The sequence below is a fragment of the Dasypus novemcinctus genome, chromosome 3 (assembly GCF_030445035.2).
Source record: "Dasypus novemcinctus isolate mDasNov1 chromosome 3, mDasNov1.1.hap2, whole genome shotgun sequence".
Taxonomy (NCBI): Eukaryota; Metazoa; Chordata; class Mammalia; order Cingulata; family Dasypodidae; genus Dasypus; species Dasypus novemcinctus.
Window position 1 is genome coordinate 25,312,551 of NC_080675.1, and position 7,320 is coordinate 25,319,870.

Below are 7,320 nucleotides of genomic sequence, written 5' to 3' on the forward strand. Positions count from 1 at the left end.
TATGCGGTCAGGTGTTACATTGGAGAAGAATTAGGTCCTTTCTGTTGACCAATGCCAGCTGCAGGCATTGCAGTTTTTTTTTTTTTTTTTTTTTTTTTTTTTTTTACGTAGAAAAGCAATTTATTCCATTATAAGCACTTACACAGTTAGTCATGGAGAATAACAGGCCTGCTGGTGAAACAGGTCACCCAAAAGGGAGATGGTACCAAACTAGTGGTCAAGGACTAACTCCTAAAAAAAAAATAAAAATAAAAAAATAAAAATAAAAATAAAGCAAACTCTTATCCAGGATTAATTTAATTTTAAAAACAAATAGCTATTGATTCACTCTTCTCAACTTAACTGGACAGTCTACCTGTGGTATAACTGTCAGGTAAAAACATACATCTTTACAACTTGGTGGTCCCAAGTTTAAAAAACAACCATTTCACAGAAAGGAAAGAAATAATACGAAACAGCTCAAGAAATATACTAACGAGCAAAAATATATGAGGAAAGAGGAACATGTAAAATAAAGTTTGACTTAACTGAAGAAACTGAGAGGAGACTGGTCTACATGGGAAAATGTGCATCTTGTAAAGTCAGGTATGATGATTTTAAGAGTAGGAACCTATATTATTATTTGAATCTCTCCCTTACTTCCTGAATAAACACATCTTGCAGTATTATACTTCATGGATCAGACGCCTACCCCACTTGGCTCTATTCCTTATGCGCTCTAACTATAAATGAGTCTGAAAAACTTGGGAATATAGCATAAGAAGAAAAATGACCACACACACATATTTCCCTTTCTGTGTCTACTTCAGACCTGGGTTTGATTCTAGAAAATTCCTGAAGAAAATTTAAATATAAGTTTGTGGCTTTGCTGAATCAAGTCCCCCAGTTAATATTTAGAAAACACCCAATGTCTGGGCAAATAGCATTCTTGATGGTAGCTACAGAGGGATAGCTGAACAAAGTCTGTGTCAAAACCAGTGTTAAATCAATCTCAGGGTTGAAAGGGAAAAAAGGGGAGTTTAAAATCACAAGTGCAGACATATCTAAGATCCTTGTCCTTCTGGATCCACACTTCCTTCAGGGTCTTCATCATTATAAATGTTCTCTGCCATCTGCCACACCTGCATGATATTGTCTTCTGATACAGAACAAATCACCCAAGGTTCATTGGGATTCCAGGAGAAATCAGATATCTTGGCAGTGTGACCACCATGGATAAACAACAACTCTGGTGGCCCATCTTCTGCATCTTCTGGGGATTGTTCCTCTCCAATTTTACTTAAATCCCAGACATTCAGTCTACGATCAGTACCACTAGAAGCCGAAATAGTTTCATTGTGAGGTGACCACTGAACCTGGAATATTTCATCCTTATGTGATTCAAAGGAATGTAACTTGAGTTTCAGATTTCTCAAATCCCACAAAGCAACAGTCTTGTCAGCTGATCCTGTGGCAAGAATGAATTCACTATAAGGATTGAGAGAGAGTCAGTTCACTTCAGCAGTGTGAGCATCAACTGAGTGGCTTGGTTTGGAAGTATTGTTTGAACGAGTATCCCAGATCATAAGTTTCTGATCATCAGCAACTGACCCAAACAGAGACTCATGGAGTAGATGCCAGGAAACATCTTCTACTACGGCTGTGTGCCCTGTAAAGATGGTCTTCGCATCCACCACTTTTCCTTCCTTTGGAACAGCACTGATGTCCCATAAGCAGATGGTATGGTCATCCGAAGCACTAAGTAAGTGCCCACTGAGATTTGGGTTCCAAGAAAGTCCATAGCCTTCCTTCTGATGTCCACGGAGACGTAAGTCTGGGTTGCACTCTCCAGAAGGGTCTGGTTTAGAAGGGTGTTTCGTGTAATCAAAAACAAGAACATCACTGGATGGAGTCTTTGTGGCAATGATGCAAGGGTTCTGAGGCATATAACGGGCCCTGTTTACTTCTCCTTCATGGTTGATCTTGATTTCTATTTCAATTTTTCCACTAACCGAGCCAAAACCTCCAAATTCTCCTTTCTCACTGTCGTAGTGTGATGCATCAAACTGAGCATCATCATTAGGGAGCTGCACACTGGCTATCACAAGGTGGTTTTGTTCATCCGAGGTGTGTGTCCCCAGAACAAGCCGATGAATGCTGAAATCTTTTCCTTCTGGTCTGGTTACATCTGGAAGCCACTGTGCAGTGAGGCTGGGCCACTCCAGAGCATGGGTCATCACCAAATCATAAAGAAAAGGAGTGTTTTTTTTCCATATTTTGTACTCCTCGTTAATTACACGTTCTTCCACTGCGTCATCAAAGGCTTCCTTGTCGGCCATGGCGGACAGGCGAGCCGGGGAGTTCCCGGAGTTGAGCGTTGCTGGAGGGGCGGGGAGGCTGCCGGCATTGCAGTTTTTGATGCATCTCATTGATTCGCTGTGCATACTTCTCAGATGTAATGGTTTCACTGGGATTCAGAAAGCTGTAGTGGATTAGACCGGCAGCAAACTACCAAACAGTGACCATGACCTTTTTTTGGTGCAAGTTTGCTTTGGGAAGTGTTTTGAATCTTCTTCTTGGTCTAACCACTGAACTGGTTATCGGTTGTCTTATTAAATCCACTTTTCATCTCATGTCACATTCTGATTGAGAAATGGTTTGTAGTTGTTGTATAGAATAAGAGAAAACAACACTTCAAAATGACAATATTTTTTATTTTTGATCAGCTCGTGAGGCACCTACTTATTGAGCTTTTTCATCTTTCCAATTTGCTTCAAATACCAAAGACCATAGAATAGTTGACATTGAATTCTTGGATAACTTCTCGTATAGTTTAAGAGGATCAGTTTCAATGATTGCTCTCACCTGTTCACTGTCAACCTCCAAACAGCAGCCACTAAACTCATCTTCAAGGCTCTCCTCTTCTTTGCAAAACTTCTTAAACCATGACTGCACTGTATGTTGGTTAGCAGTTCCTGGGTCAAATGTGTTGTTGATGTTGCGAGTTGTCTCCACTACTAACCACCCATTTTAAACTCAAATAAGAAAATTGCTTGAATTTGCTTTTTGTCTAACATCATTTCCATAGTCTAAAATAAATATAAAATAAACAGCAAGTAATGCCATTAGCAAAAAAATATATAAAGTGACAAATGCACATTAAAATGATGAAAAATATAAACACATTTATTTAAGAACGTATGCCAATATTGAAGGGCAAATTTCAACAATGCAAAACTGCAATTACTTTTGCACCAATCTTAATATCAGTGAACAAAACTTAAGATTCCTAATGTGGCATATATTCTGCAGCAGTTTGATATGGTTTAAGAATTCCAAAAATAGATATTGAATTATGTTTGTAAGCTGGTCTGTACCCGTACATGATTAAATTATGACTAGGATTTGATTGGTCCTTGTCAGTAGGATGTTGAATTCCTGTGCCCTTGGTGGGCAGGGACTCACAGATAAAACTACAGGGCAGAGCAGAGTAATTAGTTGGAGTTTTTTTGTGTGTGTGTTTTTTTTAATTTCTTTTTATTTAATTGCCTTTATTTTTAAAGATACAGAGTTGGAGTTTTGATGTTGGAGTTTTGATGCTGGAGTTTTGAGCTGAAGCCCAGGAAGTGAACACACAGGGGAAGAACACAGGAATTGATATGGCTCCTTAGACACCACAGAAGACCCAAGGAGAAAGACAGCACCTGTTGCCTGATAGTCTACAGATGGCCTTGTGGAGAAAACAGAGGAGCTGAGCCTTGAAAGAAAGAGCCCTGGGAAGAGAGGAACCCCAGAAGCCTGAACTGTTGGCAGCCATCTTGCCCTAACACATGGCAATAGACTTCGGTGAGGGAAGTAACTCATGTTTTATGGCCTGTTAACTGTAAGCTTCTCCCCAAATAAATGCCCTGTCTAAAAAACAACGGATTTCTGGTATTTTGCATCAGCACCCCTTTGGCTGACTAATACACATTCTAATGGCCTAACACAGACAATAAGACATAAACAATATAAGCAGATAAATTGTATAATATATTAAAAGTTAATAAGTATTATGGGCATAAAGTGGAGTGGAAGTAAGCAGATGAGGAGTTAAGGGAGATGCTATTTAAATAGTGTGTTCGGGATAGTTTTCATTGAAGATGTGACATTTGGGTAAAGATGTAAAGGGAGTAAGGGTTAGACATGCCAGTATCTGCAGGAAGAATGTGCCAGGTAGTGGAGACAGCCCATGTAAACATTGCAAGGCAGGAGTCTACCTGACATATTTAAAGAAGAGCAAGGAAGAGGATATAACTGATAGGAAAGGAGCACAAAGGGAATTATAGATGAGACCAGTAAGAAAATGACACAATGGAGGTGTAGATAAGGCCAGTCATCTAAAACACTGAATTCTAAGTCTTCTTCTTGCTCCACAATGTGGAATTTTTCCAGGGCTTTGAACACATGCAAGCATGACATGATATGAACAGTAATATTTAAGGCTAAATAGTGGGCACAAAGAGCTTGTAGTGGGAGGCAGTGCATGTCTTCACCCAGGTTAAAAATTGGAAGGAACTTCAAAAGTGTAGGAGCAGCTGTGGGTGTATCAAAAAGTGGCCAAACATGAATATATTTCAGATACGAAGATAGTAAGATTTCCTAATTGGTATACTGATAGATAAGTAGAAAAATCAATACCTAGTAAAAACTAAGTTCTTTAAATTTTATGAAAGTCTATTCCTTACCTAAATTAACAAAAATTAAACAAAAAATAAACCCATGAAACTGATAGGTGGGGTATTATTTAAGTTTATTTCACAAGTGAAAAATAAAAATAGTGTTATTGAAAGGCGAATGAAACTCTTATATAATAAATGATTCTTTCAGGGACAGCTTAGCCCTAAATACTGCACGTTCAAATTTTTTTGCATTGTTCCATCTTCCTATAATCAATGAAAGGAAGAACTACCCTCATTTATAAAATAATGAGAGTAAGGCTCAGAAAGAGGTTCAGAATTGTGATATACCCAGATTTCCACAATCGGAGCCAGGATTTAAAATAACCCTCACCCCAAAGTTCTTTTTCTTTCTTGGCCCCATCTCCTTCTACTATCTGGAAATATTTAAGTAAACTATATGAAATATCTTTATTTGCTTTATCCTTACAACATCCCTATGGATGATCAATAGTGTTAGTATTTATTTTCTAGACAAAAAGAGGAGGATTCTGTAGTAACATACCCAAAGGTTCACACTAGTAACCAGCAAGGAGAGATTGTAAATAAATATATGCCCATTTGATTCTAAAATCCATAATTTTCATAACAAAGCCAACACATTCTTGATGAAAATATTAATAAATATATATTGTCTTTCAGTCACCCAAGGAAGTTGTGAAAATTAAATGAAAAAATGTATGTGAAATTGGTTATTAACTACAAGATGCTCTATACATACTGCTTGTCAGTTTTATCATTACCTAGAAACTGAGCCATATTGGCTGTCTAATTTAAATTTTAAAATCCAAAAATCAAGTAGATGCAAGACGGTCTCTAAGGATTTGAGCAGTCGTCATTTTGGACGTTGCTGATTGCACTTAGCATTTTTGAGTGTCTCTCTCAATGAGCATGAAATGAATGGAGAAAAAGCTCATCTGAGCTGTGAGATCCCAAAGCAGGCTGAAGCCCAGGATGCTGAGATACTAGAGAGTGGTGATTCTGCACCTGTTATCCTGCTCTTAGGTTTGGGAAGAGAGGCTCTAGTACATTGAATGCTTCCAGAGGGCACAGGTTTGTTTGTCCTTGATCTGCTGCTCCTGCCACTTAGGAAAGCCCTTTGGTTCCTTTCATCTGTTTCCCTTCAGGCTACTTTCATCCAGGTGTGATCAGGAGAGAGTGCTTTAAGGGCTGGCTGCTAACGTGTTGTTTTCAGGCAAGAGGTCCACAGTGTCTCCATCTCTGTCCCCTAGAGTGGGTGTTGATTAGAATTTCAGTGAAATTCAATTAAATCTAACACACATTTATGGAGTGCCTGACACTCTTTCAGGTGCTGAGAGGAAAAATAAGATGATTCAGGCTCTTGTGATATGGTAAAAAAGATAGGCGACAAAATGCATAGCTCTAAATAAATAAATGTAATACATTCCCTACAAGAACAAAAAAAAATGTTGAGTTAGGACTCTAGCCAAAACACATTCTTACCAGGGATCTAAGAAGTTTTTATGTAGAAATTGACTTATCAACATTACTTAGAAAATACAGGTTTGTTTGATTCAGAACAAAGGAAAAGTGGATTTCAGACTAGATATCACAAATTTGTAAGGACGTGAATGTTGGAAAAATGGTGAATAACAAGTTGCTGTTGAAGTGCAAGATGGAAATAAGTGAATGAGAGAGGGAAGATTGTAACAGGAAAAGTATTGCTAAAAAGTTCAGTTGGGTTCTATAATGTAAGAAGAAATTAAATACCAGGCAGTGGATACAGGATTTTGTTTTGCATTTTTGTAGAATTTTTGAAAATTTGTGAGTCTAGTAGCTTTTAATAGGTACATGATCAGAAGTGGGCTTTGAGAGGGACTATTACAAAAATGTGTAAGAAAAGATAATTTGATACAAGAAACATAATGAGTAGAAAAATAATAAGGAAATGAACTAAACAGTATTATAAAAAGAAAATAAAAATACAAAGGCAAGACACATTAGATAGATAAAATGAATAGCATTAGGAGATTGTTTTGAGAACACAAAGTCAAGGGATAAATTATTAATAAAACCTGAGTAACTGGAGGATGTCAGTCATGTTAATCAGCATAGCAAGGCCAGGAGGAGTCAGAAAATATTGACAGATACGTTAAATTTTAAGAGCTTATGGGGCATGCTTAGAAAGACATCTAATATCAGGTATCAGTTTTGGTCTGGAATTCAGAAGTGAGGTGAAGCCTAGAGATAAAAATCCTGGATGCATATTTGGGAAGGGATGTAATGGAAGTGGACTTCACAAATAGAGGAGAGTCACATAGTGAGAAGAAAGTATAATAGAACTAAGGATATTACCACAGGGTATTCTCTCATTTCAGAAATAAATGACAGAGGAAGAGCTGGTAAAAAAGAATAAGATGTAGATATGGAAAAGGAAGAAAAAGGAAAACTCAGGAGAAGACTGTTTTGAGAGGAAGAGAAGAGCAATTACAATTTCTAACATTTCAGAGATTTTTAAGAAGAAGGGCACTGTCTCCTTTAAGATTTATTCAGAAAACCAGCTGCATGAGTTTCCTTATGTAGTAACAGCTTAAAACAGAGAATTAGAGGCTTTTGCAATCCTTGGGAGGCTGAGAACTTTGGCAGAACTCTAGAGTAGAGT

At 37.7% G+C, this 7,320-nt stretch overlaps 1 pseudogene; it reads right to left on the bottom strand.

Moving 5' to 3' along the window:
• Positions 1–279: 279 nt before the first annotated feature.
• LOC101417390 (histone-binding protein RBBP4 pseudogene) lies at positions 280–2,374 on the bottom strand (annotated as a pseudogene).
• Between the last annotated feature and the right edge of the window lie 4,946 nt (positions 2,375–7,320).